The following is a 19,090-nucleotide window of genomic DNA, read 5'->3' on the forward strand; positions in this document are numbered from 1 at the left end:
ATTTGACATACTTGAGCTCTTGTAGGTGAGGGATGCATTCTTCATTTGATGATCACTTAAAGTTGAGGATCACTTGTGGAACCATCATCTTGTATGATTGATATCATGTGTAGATGTAATACCACTTGTATGTATGATACCATTTGAAATAATCTTCTAGTATGGAACCACTTGTTGGATTTGTCAATAAAAACCATTTCTTGAACATCTGCAATCTTTATGAGTACCATTTATAGGATATCACTAATGAGTTGATCTAGATATTACTTGTGAATTCTTGATGAAATACTTGAGTCTAGATACCACTTGAAACAAACAAACAAACTAGATATCCATTTGCATTGTTGTCTTGTGCTTGTACTCTTATCACTATTATGAGCTTCTATGGTTGACTTGAACTAAATTGATTTGCCTAAGTTTTCAAGTCTGGTTTGAACCAATGACAAGCTTCTTCACACCTCTTACAAGGGTTATCTTGCCAATGTTGTACTTGTCACTAGTTAGCAATCCAAATTAAGTCAAGTACTTGGGATCACTAGCTCATGAACAAATTCATATACTAACCACTAGATCAAGTAATCATTCAAGCAATAGTGGTAGGCTATGAATTTAAACATTTCATTTGTTATGCATGATCCTATGAAGCATGTACTATATGCACTAACCGCATACTAGTAAGGGATGAAATGATCATGCACATTACAATGATACCTTTGCTATGTTGGAGTAGAGGATAGTCATATAGATTCCAATTCATTACTCCAATAGCAATGTGAAGTCCAATTATAAGCTTAGGTGAAGACCAATAGATACCATGTTGAATTTCATTCTTCACCCATATGAAATGAATACCACTTATGATCAAGTGCACTTTCTTGTTGTGGTTGGCTTGCTTTATCTTTTGATCTTTGCTTGCATGAGAGTATCAATTTGAGAATACCACTTGAAATATCATGACTAGCTCTCTTTTGGGTATTGCTTGCTTTTCTTGATCAACCCTTTTGATTGCTTCAACTAAGCATCTCAAATGTTCCTCGGATCACCACTTCTATGTTAGCCTTCCAAGTACCACACTTGGTTTACCTACACATAGGTGGCAACCCCCTACACTAGGGAGAAGTGACCTCTCTCTAAGAATCATTCTTGATACTCACTTGAAATGACTTGATTGATTGATCCAAGTGATGGACTTAACTTGGTGAGTAACATTGATTCCTTCTTTAAGTCCTTTTCTTTTTTCTTGTTTAAGTCCTTTTCTTTCTACCAAATGATTTCCAATAGTTACTAGAACTTAAACTTCAACTTCACCTTGAGTTTGATCTTGATCTTTAATTTGAGTACCGAATGTGTGCACAGTACACTCCACAATCAAATAGCCTTGTACTCTTTTCTTGTCATGCTTCTAGATCATCTCAAAACCAAACTTAGGTGCCTCAATTACTTATAAACATGTTTCCAATTTGAGGACCTTTCAATCAAAGTGACTTTAGATCAATCCAACATTTGTCACTTTTGTAACAGATTTTGTACCCTTCAAAGGAATGAGCATATTTTCCAAAGTACCAATCCAAATACCATAAAATTTGGTGGAGATGTTCTTTACTAAGTTATATAGTAGCTACAAAAATTTGAGCTTCATTTGACTTTTAAATTACTGCCATATTTCAATTTTTCCACCACTGCTACATGCTGATAACTGCTGCACTATAGCTGACAAGATCTACTCCAAAACCAAAGCATCCCTTATCCATTTTTCATGAAATTTGTACAGCATCTTATACCATAAGTCTAGAGCATGTACACCAATTTTTATGCCAATCCAATAAGTGTTGGTTACTTAAACATGGCTAAGATCACAGCTAGCTCAAATTCTCAATTATAGGACAGATTTCAATCACTTGAGCTATACTTCATCAAATATGAATCAAACTTGAAACAAACTCGTTTGAATATTTTCACAAGACATAAATCCATTCAATCCACTTACTAAATGTTATCTCATGAATTTATCCAACATAAATCAATCCAAACTTGATTACTAATCATTTTATCCATTCAAACATCTCATAGCAAGCAACATTGCATATTTATCCAATTCAATCAACTCATATGCACCCAAATGAAATGATCAACAAGAGATATACCTTGGTTAGCTCATGGTCTTCCAACTAGCAAGCTTTAACTCAATTATTTGTAAGTCATTAAATATATCCAATGAATTACCAACCACTTGAAATTGACACTTGTATGTTGATAGCGCCTGGACTTCACTTAATTTTCTCTTGGCATTGGGTTTTGGATGTGCACTAAGCTTTATAACTTGATTCAACATATGATGAACAATGTGAAATCAATTGAATCAAGTCTCCAATGCCAATGGTACCTACAAATAATCATCCACTTTTTGATGGTACCCAAACAAGTTTGGGTCCTCTCAAGTTAGGAGCAACATACTTAGGCATAGCCTTAGTATGAATAGCGGGATGTTTTGCAATAGCAACCATAGAGGTACAATTACCATCCTTTCTAAGCAAGTTATCATCAACAATTGAAATAGGCTTAGAAATGTCACCTAGGGGACTATGAATGTGCCATGTGTCCCCTTTCCCGGCATGAGTAGCACTTTCTCTTTGCTTGAGCCTTCTCTTCTTTGCTCATGTGGTGCTTCTCATTGCCTTGCCTCTCATGGATTGCTTGAGCCTTCTTCTCAAGCTTGGTAGGACACTTAGAGGCAAAGTGTCCCATATTTCCACACTTGAAGCACTTGATGTGAGCATAATCTTTCTTCTCATCTTCATTCTTGCTCATCATCTTGGCATCTTGAGTTTGCATTGGATGCCTTGCCTTTCCACCCCTTCTTGTTTTCTTCTTCTTTATCATCAAATCACCACCATCTTCATGGTTGATCTTGATTTGCTCTTGGGGTGTCTTCTCTTGCTCAACTTGTGGCTTTGGTTGAGGCTTCACTTGTTGCTTCACCAATTGCTTGGTTGGGCACATTGAGGTAAGATGACCCCAAGTGCGGCACTTGAAGCACTTCACATGCCTTAGCCTCTCTTCTTCTTTCTTCAACTTGAGCTTTTCTTCATTGGGGCAACCATTTGCAAGATGTCCCACTTCATGGCACTTGAAGCACATGAAATGAGAGAGCTTCTCTTGTTCTTGCTTCTTCATCTCTCTTTCATATCTTCTCTTGCCCCATCTTTTGCCCTTGATCTTGCTCTTGTTGAAGCCAATGCCACTTATGTCATTGCGGCTTTCTTGATGATTGACTTTGCTAGTCTTGAAGCCGACTCCACTCTTGTCACCAAAGTTTCTTTGAGTCTTCAACATATGCTCAAAGGTGACTTGAGAGTTGTAGCACCTCTCTAACTTGTTGCTCAATTTCTTCACTTGTTCATTTAGCTCATTGTTCTCCTTCAAAAGGTTAGTCTCACAAGACATAGAAGTAGAACAAGCATCTATATGTGAAGAGCATGGCATATCTAATAAATCATCACAAGAGGTGGATACATGCTTCTTGCCTACATCACAAGGGTTAGCAATAATATGTGATTGATCAGTTGACCCATGTGATAAACTCTCATTATTTTTAAGTTTCTTGGTAAACATTTTAATGAGAGAAGCATGCTGTTCTAATAATTCATCATGAGATGCAAGTAGTGTCTCATGATTTAATTTAAGCTCATCATGTGAAGATTTATAAGCATCAAGTAATTTCTTATGTTCTTCACAAGAATTCTTTAGAAATGAGTTTTCATTTTCTAAGTTCAATGTTTTAGCTTTCTCATTTTCTAAATACATGGTCATGCTAGCAAGTCTACTAACAAGCTCATCATATGAATCAACATGATCAACCACATTATCATTTGATACCTTGGTGTCACCTTATGACATGAAGCAATGTGGTGATGGAGAGAGCTTGTAGTAGCATCACAATCATGGTCCTGAGCATGAACCATCATCATCAAGATCACCATCAAGTGTGCTTGAGGTAGAATCTTCATGTGCAACACTTGTGGCATCATCATCAACCTTGTCAAGTGAACTTGTAGTAGATCGATCATCATCATCATCACTTGACCATGAGGTGGAGCAATCTTCCACAATCACCAAATTGTGGTTATGCTCAACACACTCATGCACCTCCTTCTTGGGCTCATCCTCCTTCTTGAATTTGCCATCATCCCATGTGGAGGAATCACCGAAGGTTTCCTTGATGGACTCCCATATCTCACGAGCGGTTCCCTTGATGTTTACTTGTTTCATCAAATCAAAGCTTAAAGCATCCATTAGAAAACAACAAGCATGTGCATCAAATTCATAGAGAACTCTTTGAGCTTTGGTGAGATTTCTATGGTCCAAGACATGGGTGAGACCACTTGTGACAACCCACCAAAATTTAGGTCCCTTTGCACGAAAATGATCAAGCATGTGATTTTTCCAAAGTGCAAAGTTTGTGCCATCAAAAAATGTGTGCCTCACAAACATCTAGCCCATTAGACGCCATCCTCTCGGGTCGGTGAAGACCACAAATGAGAGACCTAGCTCTGATACCAATTGAAAGGGTCGAGATGGCGACTAGAGGGGGGGTGAATAGTCCTTTTCTAAAACTTAATCACGTCGGCTAACCGAAACAAGTGCGGAATTATAACTATCGGTCTAGCCAAGACTACACCCCTCTATCTATATTCACTAGCACCTTTCAAAGATACTAATTAAGCAACAAAGGTGCCAGGCTAGCTAGAGCTCTCCTAACCAATTCTAGAAGCAAGGTCACACAAACCTATGCCACTAGTACTTTAAGCGACAAGGGAGCTCCTACACATGCTAGTAAGCAAAAGCACAAAGCCAACTAAGCTCACTAGCAATGCTCAATAACAAGGCAACCAATGCCAAATTAGAGAGCGCAATTACTTAGCTACACAAACTAAGCAATGTGACTAACAAGGTTACGCAAACCAAATTAGCCACGCAAGGGAGCTACTTCTATGCTACACAAGCAAGAAGGTAACTAGTAAGCTACACAAGCTAACTAATTACAAGAGCAACTACACAAGCTAATATGTATAAAAGTAATTGCAAGCTTGTGTAATGGGGATGCAAACCAACGGGAAGAACAAGGTTGACACGATGATTTTTCTCCCGAGGTTCACGTGTTTGCCAACACGCTAGTCCCCGTTGTGTTGACCGCTCACTTGGTGGTTCGGCGGCTAATTAGCATCACCCGCTAAGCCCACACGTTGGGCATCGTAAGAACCTACCCTGAAGGTGAGGGTAGCTCAATGACACGCTTTACTAAAGTTGCTCTTCACGACTCCCGCGGGGCAAGCACAATGCCCCTCACAAGCTCTTCTTCGGAGCGCCGCACAAGCTTCTTGCGGGCTTCGATGGAGACCACCACCAAGCCATCTAGGAGGTGGCAACCTCCAAGAGTAACAAGCACCATCGGCTTGCAACTCGATCACCTAGTGCCACTCAATGCAACCTTATGATGCAATCGCACTAGAATCACTCACTCACACAATCGGATGATCACTATCAAGTATGTGTGAGATGGAGGGCTCCTAAGCACTCTCAAGCATGGACACAAAGTCCCCTAAGGTGCTCAACACCAGCCATGGCCGAAGGCCAATTCTATTTATAGCCCCAAGGGCTAAACTAGCCGTTACCCCTTCACTGGGCAACTGTCGGGTCGACCGGATGCTCCGATCATGTTGACCGAACGCTGGACCTCAACGTCTGGTCACCCGGTGATAGCCACGTGTCACCTATGTTCAACGGCATTCTTCCGATCTCAACGGTCATCTTCAGACCGGACGTAGCAGCTTCAACTGACTGGACACTGGACCCTCAGCGTCCGGTCATTTACAATAAGGTACCGACCCCGACCGGACGCGTTCGGTCGAACATGATCGGACGCAGCCCCAGCGTCCGGTCACTCTCTAGCGACACTGCTTCGTCCAACAACAGGACCAAACACTACCTCCAGCGTCTGGTCACTTTTAGAGCCAGCGTCCGGTCGACAGACCGACGCTACACGCTGACTGCCACTACTGACCGGACGCTGAGCCTCAGCGTCCGGTCACTGCGTGACCAGAGTCCAGTCCACTCTATGGGACCTTTCTCAACTCTATTTCTTCACTGAGTTGATCCACATCAACTCCAGCTTCATCTCCTTTGTAAATGTGCCAACACCACCAAGTGTACACCACCAGTGTGTATGTGTGTTAGCTTTTCACAATCATTTTCCAAAGGATTAGCCACTCAACTTGCCACGCCACTCAATCCTAGTAATGATGCAAAGTTAGATCACTCGAGTGACACTAGATGACCGATATGCAAACAAGTTTGCTTCTCTTAATAATACATCCATCTATCCTAAACCCGGTCACAAACTTCTCTATACACCTATGAACGGTGAAATGAAATGCCCTAGGTTATACCTTTGCCTTGCGCATTCCATTCCATCTCCTCCAATGTTGATGCAACACATGCACCAACATGATCAACAATGATATGATCCACTTCATATCATCACGTGATCATATTGGTTCATCGATCTTGACTTCACTTGCTCTTCACCGTTGCCATCGTCCATCGGTGCCAAGTCTTGCTCAAGCTTCACCGCCACGTGGTCCATCACTCCAAAGCCTTCGACTTGCCCTTCACGCTTGCAACCGGTCCATCAAGCCAAGTCTTGTCTTGATCTTCTCCACCTTGATTACATGACTCAGTGTCATGTCTCATGTGTATTTAAGCTCATTCATCATCACATGTGTGAGCTTTGCAACATCTCCAAGCCATTTTCACCTTCATGGCATATGTTGCTCATACACATGTACCTATGGACTAATCACCTGTGTATCTCACATAAACACAATTAGTCCACCTAGGTTGTCACTCAATTACCAAAACCACACAAGGACCTTTCAGCAACGCCTGTGTCATTTCAACGAGGGGAAACGCAGGACCATCGACGAGGAGATCGTGAAGCTTTTGGCGGCCAGGTTGATCAAGGAAGTGTACCACCTCGAGTGGTTAGCCAATTCTGTTCTTGTACAAAAGAAGAGTGGGAAATGGAGGATGTGTGTTGACTACATGGGTCTCAACAAAGCATGCCCAAAGGATTCATTTCCTTTGCCACACATAGACCAAATAGTCGACTCTACCTCAGGGTGTGAAACCCTTTGCTTCCTTGATGCGTACTCCGAGTACCATGAAATCGTGATGAAAGCGTCCGACCAGCTCGTGACATCTTTCATCACCCCCTTCAGATCATTCTGCTACGTCACAATGTTGTTCGGTCAGAAGAACGCTGGGGCTATGTACCAATATTGTATGCTCAAGTGTTTCAGAGACCTCATAGTGTGGACCATTGAGGCCTACGTAGACAACATCGTGGTCAAGTCCTAACGGGATGGCCAGCTCGTAGCTGACCTTGAACAGACCTTCGCAAAACTCTGAGCAAATGGCATTAAGCTCAACCCCAAGAAGTGCATTTTTTGGGTCCCGAGGGGTATGCTACTTGGTTTCATCGTCTTTGAGCGTAGCATCGAAGCCAACCTAGAGAAGATCTCAACCATCACAAGGATGGGCCTGATTCAGAATATGAAGGGGGTACAACGAGTTACCGGGTGCCTCACCACGCTCAGCCGCTTCATCTCGCACCTTGGCGAACGAGGTCTCCCCCTCTATCAGCTTCTGAAGAAGGCCGACCACTTCAAATGGACGCCTGAGGCCTAGGAGGCACTTGACACGGTCAAGCAGCTTCTGACGAAGGCCCCGATCCTAGTTCCTTCGATCAACGGAGAACCCCTTCTACTCTACATTATGGCCACCACGCAAGTGGTCAGCGCCACCCTGGTAGTGGAGCGAGAAGAAAAGGGGCACGCCCTCTAAGTACAGCGCCCTATGTACTTCATTAGCGAGGTCCTATCCGATTCCAAGACACGCTACCCCCAAATCTAGAAGCTCCTATACACCGTCCTCATCGCCAAGAGGAAGTTGTGCCACTACTTCGAGTCACATCCAATGACGGTCGTGATGTCCTTCCCCCTCGGCGAGGTCGTCCAAAACTAGGATGCCACGGGAAGAATCATGAAGTGGGCACTAGAGCTAGTGGGTTAGGGCATTGCGTATGCCTCCCGAACAACCATCAAGTCCCAGGTGTTGGCTGATTTCATTGTAGAGTGGACCGAGGACCAAATGCCACCAGCAGTCGTTGACCAAGAGTACTAGATGATGTACTTCGATGGATCGCTGATGAAGAAAGGCGCCGGTGTGGGGCTGGTCTTCGTCTCGCCTCTCGGGGTACACATGAGGTACATGGTTCGCCTCTATTTCCCCTCCTCCAACAATGTGGCTAAATATGAGGCGCTCATCAATGGCCTACGCATCACCATTGAGTTGGGCATCCAACGCCTCGATGTCCGGGGCGACTCCCAGCTGGTCATTAATCAAGTCATGAAGGAGTCGAGTTGCCATGATGCCAAGATGGCTGCATATTGCCAAGAAGTCCACCAGCTGGAGGACAAGTTCGATGGCCTTGAGCTCAACCACATTCTAAGGCGCCTCAACGAGGTGGCCGATGCGCTAGCGAAGGCGGCATCCAGCCAAGAGTCGGTGCCAATGGGTGTCTTCGCCAACGATCAGCATAAGCCCTTGATTCGCTATGAGGGGTCAGAACAAGCCAGTCCACCCACCCTGGGCTTGAGGGCTGACCAACCGTTGGCTCCATCTGACCCCAAAGTCATGGAGCTCGAAGAGGACCCAGTGACAGAGCCTGACCCTCTGGTCGATTGGAGGACGCTCTACCTTGACTACCTCCTCCATAAGGCATTGCTGATGGACAAGACAGAGGCTCGATGGCTCACACGTTGCACCAAGTCCTTTGTCCTGGTTGAGGGCAAACTCTACAAGCAAAATCACACTGAGATCCTAAAGTGTTGCATCCCCATCGAACAGGGGAAGCATTTGCTGAGCGATATCCACGGTGGGGTCTACGGTCACCATACCGTGCCTAGAACCCTGGTTGGAAATGCATTTCGATAAGGCTTCTACTGGCCGACCGTAGTAGCCGACGCCGAGTAGATTGTGCGCACCTGCAAAGGGCATCAGTACTATGCTCGGTAGACTCACCTACCGGCTCAAGCGCTCTAGACGATCCCCATCACGTAGCCATTCATGGTCTGGGGGCTCAATCTTGTCGGACCTCTCAAAAGGGCACCCGGGGGCTACACCCACTTGATTGTCACCATAGACAAGTTTACAAAGTGGATAGAGGCTCGACCGATCTCTATGATCAAGTTCAAGAAAGCCGTGTTGTTCTTCCTCAACATCGTCCATCGCTTTGGAGTCCCGAACTCCATCATTATAGACAACGGCAGGCAATTCATCGGAAAGAAGTTCCTCTGATTCTACAATGAGTACCACCCCTGCACGAACGGGCAGGTTGAGCGCGCGAATGGCATGGTCCTACAGGGCCTCAAGCCTAGGATCTTTAATCGGTTGAACAAGTTTGGTGGACGATGGACCGCCGAGCTTCCCACGGTGCTCTGGAGCCTGAGGACGACCCCCAGCCGGGCCACTGGCTACACACCATTATTCATGGTCTATGGTTCCGATGTTGTCCTCCTGACCAACCTTGACTATGGAGCGCTAAGGGTCAGGGCGTACGATGAACAGGGAGCTGAGGCATCCCTCAAGGACGCCATGGACCAGCTGGATGAAGCGCGTGACATTGCACTCCTCCACTTGGCCAAGTACCAGCAGGCGTTACGATGGTACCACAGTCGATGAGTGTGGGGTCGGGCCTTCAATATCGGAGACCTAGTCCTCTGCCTCGTCCAAAGCAGCAAGGACCACCACAAGCTCTCCCCGCCATGGGAGGGACTGTACGTCATCGTGGAGGTGCTCCGGCCAGGCGCCTACAAGCTCAATACCATCGACAGCAAGGTCTTCGCCAATACCTAGAACATCAAGCAACTACGTCATTTTTACCCTTAATAAATGCACATTTTCTCTTATCAGTATCGTTATCGAACCCCTCGACCTTTAGTGACACTGACCCCCACAATGGTGGGGGGTCGGGCCTCACTCGGAGGCTAATAAGAGCATATCTATCTAGTAGATAGTCTCTACATCCGACCCTTTGTCATGATTAAGACCCAAAAGTGAAGTTTGCAGAAACAAACGTTGAGTAAAACTGGTCGGACAGCGAGAAACCTACGCCTCGGCGGCTACGACGTCTTTGCTCACCAGCGTAATCAGAGTTTCTTTTCCGCACCCCGGGCTTTTTGGCCCTAGCCACGGAAAGAGTCGGTACGCGTTTAAGAGCATATCTGCCTGGCAAACATTCTCTATGCCCGACCCCCTATCATGTTAAGACCTAGGAGCTAGGGTTGTGGGAACAGACTCTGAGTATGACTGGTCGGACTGTGAGAGACCTACGCCTCGGCGGCTACGACGCCTTTGCTCACCAGTGTGATTAGAGTTTGTTCACCTACACCCCGAGCTTTATGACCTTAACGACCAAAAGGGTCAGAATGCAATAACCTTTTTATACAAAAAGAGGAGAAGGGCTAAAAAGTTGTTTTGCTATAACAAAATTTAAGAGCTTGTCCATTTATTACAAGTTCTTCGCCTGGCTTATCTGCCTAACTGAATTCTTGCGTGGGATGTTCCCATCCTCTATCTCCACAGGTAAGTCTTGTCTCAGTAGGAAACACAAGTCTATCGGATGGCTTGGCCACCGCCAAGAAATGGGTAGGGAGCAGCAGGACGCCCCACGCGGGTTATGCCGACCCCATCACGAACAACGGACCTGGATCCCGCTCGATCATATCCGGTAAGAGTTCCCCGAACCCATCACTCTTACCATCGAGGTAAATCATATGCCTAGGTCGATCGAATGGCTCAAAGTCGCTGCCGAGAGATGGGCCGCCCTTACTTTACGCGCATTAATTTTGCTACCGAGCCTCCGACCCCAGCAACGGTAGGGGGTTGGGCATCGCTCGGGGGCTGGCAAGAGTGTCTATTCGGTAGACATTCTCTATGCCCGACCCCTCCTCGCGTTAAAAAACTGGAGGCAAGGTGTGTGGAGACAAGCACTGGGTAAAGCAGCTTGGACTGCAAGAAACCTACGCCCCAACAGCTATGGCGTCTTTGCCCACCAACATGATCAGAGTTTTTATCCTCGTACCCCAAGCTTTAGCCTCCACCTTCTTGGGAAGGGTTTGGAGGGGCCCGCCTATGGAATCTCCATCGAGGATAGGCCAGCAAGTCACCCAAATTAATCGAAAGGCTTAATGGGACGTCCTGCTTTTCCTTTTATAGGCCATGGAAAAGCAGGGGTTACAGCGGAGGGAAGAGAGGAGAAATGAGAAGGAGAAGAAGTCTTTAGGATCGCCGGGTCCTTCTCCTCCTTTACGTGGGTATCGCCGACCCTGTAGATGTCAACAGGGACAGCTTCCCATCGTGGCCCTATCCGTCACTGGCACCATGTGCAGGCGTCGTCTGTCGGTCATGGTGCTCCGCTTCTTCCTGGTGGACGTCATGGTGAACTGACACGCCTGTCAATGTCTGTACGAGGGTTAGGCAGAATAGTATCGGTACGCCCGACGTTGTTCCTGATGTGAATCCATGGCCTGTCATGGCCACGGGTTGTATCGGGGCATGCCAGTCTCTTCCCTGGCGTCAGAGCTTTGACCCAGGCCGATACGCTTGGACCTGGAGTAGTTGGCGGCTGTTTGGGTCTCCGTCGGACGAGGCGGAGCCCAAACCCCAGAAGTCGGGCGAGGCGGAGGCCGCGGCCTTGCCGTCGGGCGAGACGGAGCCCGCCCCCAGAGGTCGAGCGAGGCGGAGCCCGCGGCCTTGGCGTCGGGCGAGACGGAGCCCGCCCCCAGAGGTCGGGCGAGGCGGAGCCCATGGCCTTAGCGTCGGGCGAGATGGAACCCGCCCCTAGAGGTCGGGCGAGACGGAGCCAACCCTCAGGGGTCGAGCGAGGCGGAGCCCACGGCCTCGGTGTCGTGCGAGGTGGAGCCAACCCTCAGGGGTCGGACGAGGCGGAGCCCGCGACCTCGGTAATGGGCGAGGCGGAGCCAACCCTCAGGGGTCGGGCGAGGCAGGCCCAACCCTCAGGGGTCGGACGAGGCGGAGTGTGCGTACCTAGGGTCGGTTGGAGCTGTAGTCGCGCTCTTGACTGCTCGGACGAATCAATGTTTGATGATTATTAGCTCCTCTTTAGATACTCTAGTATTGGTCCCCGATAACCGCATCTAAGGGGAATATCCCCATGTCCTGTATGTTCATGTCTAGTTTATCCATGGAACCAAACAGCTCTTGTCGAGAGATATCTATATCACATCCTAGATATCTCGCGAACCAAACACACCCTTAGACATACGGTGCAATCAGAGCAGGGCCAGCCCCCAAAGCCCCAACCTTGACCGACGGCTGGCCTTTTACTCGCAGAAACAAGTAGTAAAACAAAACCGGAGAAGTACGGGCGATAGCCTTTTACTCGCAGAAAACGACTGGGTCTGACCCATTAGAATCGTCCCATTGGTCTTGATGCCTGCTGACTGAACCTATATTTTAGTACCACCTTGCTCGCCCAGAAGCAAAATGCGCTACTTAAAAGTGTGACCGTGCATGCCAAGCGCGATCATTCTATTACTACCGTTTTCTCTGCTAGCCTCGCTGTTGGTTGGACCTCTGGACTCGGCTGCCAGCCCGATTATTGTTGGGGCATGGCCGGGCTCACTTTACTGGTTGGACCTTGACTTACGTTGCCGGCCTGCTCATCGCAGCAAGCACGACTTTTTTTTTGCCTCTGCGAATGCGATACAAACCATTGAAGCCGCTGTTCATTCTTACACCCATTACACACGGATTTCAGCCACCACTACTCTTATGAGAGAATAGAAAGACCAATCTTTTTTTCCCTCTTACAAAAAAACAATCTTTTTCCAAATATTCTAGGCATTTTTATGTAAACATTTTAAATCGCTGCTCATTCTTACACCCATTATGAAAAATCAAACATAGGGATTTCACCTACCGCTACTTTATGAGAAATTCAAAAGACCGAGTGTTACCTACCACGGAGAGAATGGAAAGACTGATCTGGCACTGTCGACGAGGACATCACCTACCACTAAGAGAATAGGATCGCTAAATCTTAGAAAATGTGAGCACCTATGCCAGAGTGGCTTGGTTGCACCACAAGATCCTGGAATAATTCTAGGAAATACGAGCACCCATATGATGGACCTTACTAGCTTGATGAGCTACGCTCAGTGCATGTAAAATATTTCTAATTTGTGTATTATTTCATGAAGCAAAGAGCTACACTACATTGAGTAACAACGTTCAGGGCATTCGGCTGGTAGCCTTTGGGCTGATTTTGGATGATTGAATAGTATTCTGTGAGAGAGAATAAGCTGAAACAAGCGGGAACAAGCCGGGACATGACCAGCCAAACGCCCTCGTTTTTGTTATAGTTGTACCTTCATATATACTTCTTAAATCTATATTTCATTTATTCACAATACTCTCTCAGGTGGCTTTTGGATGAGCAACGGGTTTTGGGATAGGGAAATTAGTTTTGATAAGAAGGGGTGGGATATGGTATAGGGCCGGGATACAAGTTTTTATAACATTCTCTTGTTTGGCATGGGGATGAGTTTGACACGTGGAAATAAATATCAAATGACTATAATACCCTTTTTAAAGATGTGGAGAGCCAATCATAGACAACATAACTAGGGCAAAGTTGTATTTTCGTGGTCTACCTATTTTTCCTCCTGGGGTGTGTGAGGCAAATGACAAACGATGGAGGGCTTTCTTCTGGCGCAGGTGTGTGCCTTTGGGAATTTCTAGCAAAGCCCCAGGAGCTTGGCGGTCCGTAGCTACATCTGGCTGGTGATGCATGGCCATTGATGGACTGCTGCCAGGACACGACATCAAGGACTGTAGGACACTGCTCGATATGATTCGACTTGACCGAGGCCAGATTTCTGGTTTTAATTATTTTTTCTTCTTGTTCCGCATGTCATGATACGTGCGTGGGGGTAGTTTTTTTTTCGAGTGCCAAAAGATTATGAGGTGGATTTGAGAGTTGTTGGAGATTAATTTTTCTCAATCTTGCCAAAATTCTTAGATTAGGAGACTGTTCTTATATATATAAAGAAAAATACCCAGTGTTTGAATATACTCTCCCTATATATATATATATATATATATATATATATATATATATATATGTCTGAATTCGGAAAGAAGCGGAAATAATACGCGTCCAAAAGAAAGAGATCTACCCTGAGCCCAAACTGTCCAAAAGAAGAGTGAAAAATAGGAAAAAAGTCCACATTATCTCCTCAAGTCCGTTTTTCCTCCATGAACTCTAAAACCGGGCAAAAACATCTTCTCAACTTTTAAAACTGTTCATCTCGTCTCCCTGGCCCGGTTATAAACTGGGCCGGTATATAAATGAATAATATACTACTAGGAAACAGTAATGATTAGTCGTGTTTGTCTAGAAAATAATGGTGTCCGCAGGAGTTCGTCAGGATTTATGTACTGTAACTTTTTTCCTTCTGCTCACAGTAGTAGTATAGGAGGAGACAGTGTCAGGGCGTTGACGGAGTAGTGGTGAATGTGCCAAAACTTCCTCACAGAAAGGCCACGGCGAAACATGGCCCATGGTCCAATACGAAGCACCGCGACGAAGCCCAAACAGCAGTCCGTCGAAAGTCGAAACATAGCCCGTGGCCCAACAAGTAGCACCGCGCCGGAGGCCGGAGCCCAGGTAGCAGCAGTCCGTCGGTGGAGCAACGCGGGGGGCAACAACAAGCCAAACGTTTTAGTTCCACATCGTCGAGCCAAGGAGAAGAAGCGCAGCTTATAACGCCAGGCGCAAGCACTGCTTCGTCTCTTCGGAGACATCCGATAAAATTGGAACGATACAGAGAAGATTAGCATGGCCCCTGCGCAAGGATGACACGCACAAATCGAGAAATGGTCCAAATTTTTTTGAGTTTTTGCGCGCTGGTCCCTGGCGGTTCAGATTTTCCTTGCAGATATGCCCTCGGAGTTCGCAAATTCGTCCCTCAGCACTACTTTTTCTTCACGATTGAGCCCTCGCGGATTTTTTTTGTGGATTTGCGCGATGGTCCCTGGTGGTTCAGATTTTCGTTGTAGATATGCCCTCGAAGTTCTCAGGATTGGTCCCTCGCACTACTTTTTATTTATGATTTAGCCCTCTCAGATTTCTGACAGTTACGTAGCTAAACCTTTTGTTCGCTGTTAGGCCCTTAAATCTTTTATTACAGTTTCAGCCTCTAGCTGCATGAGATCGAGCTCTCCCAATTAAAAAGCTAAACCACTAGGGAAATCAAAGTACTAAGCTTCAAGTGGATAAGCAGCCATGTGGTTGACGAAATTTTCCATGACGACGTTCTTCACCATGCGCCATCTCTACTTCAAATTTAATTGATCACTTTCTTCACAAGAAAGTTCCTGAAATATGTGATCCTGAGATAACCAATGTTTGTTGGTTAAAGTCAATATCATCTTTACAAGTCAGAGGAGACTCATCCGGGGTGTGTGTGTGTGTGTCTCCATATATATATATATATATATAGGGAGAGGCTATTCAGTAGCCAGCTACAGAATAAGTTATTCTGTAGCCACCTCCATTTACCATAATTTTATATACTAATTTACGATAATGTCAATATATATTTACTATATATGGGTTACTATAATACAGGAAGATATTTACCATAACGTTATAGTAAACCACTTAGTAAGGAGTTACTATAATCTCATAAATTAACATAGTAATTATCGTAACTCAAAGTGGCTACAGAATAAATTATTTTGTAGCCAGCTACAGGGTAGTAGTTCTATATATATATATATATATATATATATATATATAGAGAGAGAGAGAGAGAGATTTAAAATGTTTACATAAAAATGCCTAGAATGTTTACATAAAAATCCCTAGTATCTCTCTTCTGCATGCCCTATTTGTCCTGGTTTTCTCCTAGTATCTCTCTTCTTGAGCAGCTATTGCTCATCGCTCCCTTCTGTGCTCTGTAGTCTGCGCTTCTCTGCATGCTTAGACCGATGAAGTGTTGTTCTTGCCTAGTAGTGATACAAGAGAGGAGGATGACGATAATCAAACTGACGCCCAGTCAGACTGTCCGTGTCGATGGCGGATCCATATGGTGACTGTCATTCCAATTCTGACTCCTCGATCACTTTCCATGTTCTTGTACGAGTTTTATCTGTTCTACACTCTTCGGTTTGCATAGTGTCACTGGGTGTAGTTATTTCTAATCCGGTGATTTTCAGCCTACACTGTAGCTGCTGCAAAGTAGTAATGCAACACAGTAAAAAATAGTGTTGCAAACAGCAACAGCTGCAGCCTTACAAAGAAGTGCAGCCGAGCACGTACTCCCGGTTTTTTTTTTAGCACGATTTACCCACCGGAAACTAGCAAAACAACAGGAGGCTTTAAATTTTTATCATCTAATAAGATTCTTTTTCTCCACATACAAGCTAAGTTTTAATTTAAAATCTTGTGAGGTGATAGCAGACATTATAACTTATTTTTTAAAAAAATATATTATGTGTTTTCATCATTATGTTTCGTATCACATTTTGTATTTCCAGTGTTATTTATTATTGGATGTCGAAATAATGACAAAAAGAACCATGATACATTTTTTTTCATAAATTATGGTGTTAACTATCACCTCACAAAATTTTAAATTAAAAATCAAACTTAAAAGTTGAGAAACATCTTTTTTAGAAAAGGGAATGTGAGAAACATTAAGAACAAATATTGTTAAATGTTAGTGTCTCAATAAGAAACAGTTAATGGAACAGTTACGAAGCACGCCACATATAGACTATTTTAAATATCACAAGCCATGATTAGTCGGGCCTGAAGCCTAAGCCGTCAAACTGAACATGCACTTTTGCTGCTCCCCTTCTTACTTGTACTCCATCCGTTCTAAATTATAAATCATTTTGACTTTTTTTACTCCCTCCAGTGAAAGTGGCCTTAAATATTCTGCTCTTAACTCACCCACCGCGTGAAGGACCAAGTGGAAATAACGACTAACAATTTCACCAGATCTATCAAAATTAGTGGCCACTAATCTATTCCTAAGGTTATGTCACACTGTATTTAAAAACATTGCTACTTGTTGTTCAACACACATATGTATGGTGTCTTCAAGTAAGCCACGATCTCTAAAATGTTGACAAAAACGGAAGAAAGACTCTGTTCTAAGCCTAAGCATGTTAACACAGGTTATGTCATTCTTCCAAATTTTATTGTTCAGATAATCAATTCTCATTCTATCTCTTTCCTCCATTGGACCATAGCTAATGCACTGTCTACGTTCACTCCTTTTCCTTTTCCTTTTCCTAGACCTAACAACAATTGCCATCATGGAAAGCAACATATGAGCTGCAGCCGCATAAATCAAGATCTTGGCCCTCTTGTCCATCAGCTAAACCGAAGGAAAACTCAAATCTAAACATAAAAAGACAATATCCACGTATTACAAGTCCAGATCTCTGGATATCCAAAAGCAAGAATGCGACGTTACTTCAATCAACTACCAATCCTATTTTCTATTCTCAGATTAACCAGATTTTTGTTACCAAGGGATTAGTGAGGGGAATATTTCATACTTGGTCCCTGCTGTGTGGGACGAACAGCAAAGGGGCCATAGCCGCAGGGACCAATAGAAGAGATGTGCCGCGCAGGACCTGCTCCCTACTGCTGCTGTGCGACCGGTGGAGGAGATGTGCGGCCCGTGCATTGTGGTGCTGGCTCCCATCTGCTGCTAGTTGTGCATCCGACAGAGGAGATATACGGTGAGGAAGCTGCGACCGCCCACTGGCTATCGGAGGGAGGCGAGCTTCGAGGAAGCTGCGGCCGGCGGGGAGATGTGCCTAGCGGAGGGAGTCAAACGGCGGGGGATTCGAATTGTAACACCCTAGGTGTTAAGCTTGCTTAATTTGACTTGCATTGCATGAGCATGAGCATCAAGCATTCATATTTAAGCTTTTACACTTGAAACATATGATTGAAACATACGAAACATGCCTTGCTATTTCATGTTTTCTTTGTGTATGCTTATGATCATGAGTGAATAAGTGTAAGTGGTTGATGTTAGTTACTAAAACATCTTAGCTACACTTAGGATGACTAATGGAACATTGCTCATGTAGACCACTTTGTCTAATTAAGCTCCTAAGTGATGATATACATGTTGACTTGGGAAGTGAAATGTGTAACCAATGTATGAAATGTTTGTGTGATCTTATGAATAGCTTAAACATGTTTAGAAGGTCATTATGAATAACTTTGGTATTCATGACTAAGGCTAGTTTGGTCATTAAGACATAGGTATAGTGTAAGTCATCATTTGAATGTAGTAGGTTTGACCTAGTATGAACTATGTCATAGAGACTTTACATGGATGTGGTCACTAAAGCAAAGTTATAGTATTTGATGAGAGGAACAAATTTTATTTTTGGGTCATAAGCTAGTTCAGCTCCTAACATGCTTGAAATTTGCTCAAAAAATTAGTTTTTCCTGTTTTTAGCACTTAGGAAAAATTTGCTAAGTGTTTAACGCCGATAGTGTGACGAGCTCAACTTTCGGCTGATTTTACTTCCTAACAGTTGTGAATTAGGAGAAGGTTTCTTAAGCATTTTTGTAGCTGGTACTTAGGGCTATAAGTTTTGTTCAGATTGTTTGCACTAATAAGATACAGATTAGGAGTTTTATCGCCTTCCTAAGTGATGATATACATGTTGACCTAGAAAGTGAAATGTGTAACCAATGTATGAAATGTTTGTGTGATCTTATGAATAGCTTAAACATGTTTAGAAGGTCATTATGAATAACTTTGGTATTCATGACTAAGGCTAGTTTGGCCATTAAGACATAGGTATAGTGTAAGTCATCATTTGAATGTAGTAGGTTTGACCTAGTATGAACTATGTCATAGAGACTTTACATGGATGTGGTCACTAAAGCAAAGTTGTAGTATTT

At 44.5% G+C, this 19,090-nt stretch overlaps 2 non-coding genes and 1 pseudogene across 2 annotated transcripts; 2 read left to right on the forward strand and 1 right to left on the reverse strand.

The window, feature by feature from the left end:
* Positions 1-17,531, reverse strand: part of LOC136499189 (uncharacterized) — a 31,476-nt pseudogene extending 13,945 nt beyond the window's left edge.
* LOC136502420 (U6 spliceosomal RNA) lies at positions 14,934-15,036 on the forward strand. Its single transcript, XR_010770561.1, has one exon. It is a non-coding gene; the product is annotated as a U6 spliceosomal RNA (small nuclear RNA).
* Positions 16,176-16,263, forward strand: LOC136502425 (small nucleolar RNA U31b). The gene has a single exon (XR_010770566.1). It is a non-coding gene; the product is annotated as a small nucleolar RNA U31b (small nucleolar RNA).
* Positions 17,532-19,090: the final 1,559 nt, after the last annotated feature.

This window comes from Miscanthus floridulus, chromosome 13, assembly GCF_019320115.1.
Source record: "Miscanthus floridulus cultivar M001 chromosome 13, ASM1932011v1, whole genome shotgun sequence".
Taxonomy (NCBI): domain Eukaryota; kingdom Viridiplantae; phylum Streptophyta; class Magnoliopsida; order Poales; family Poaceae; genus Miscanthus; species Miscanthus floridulus.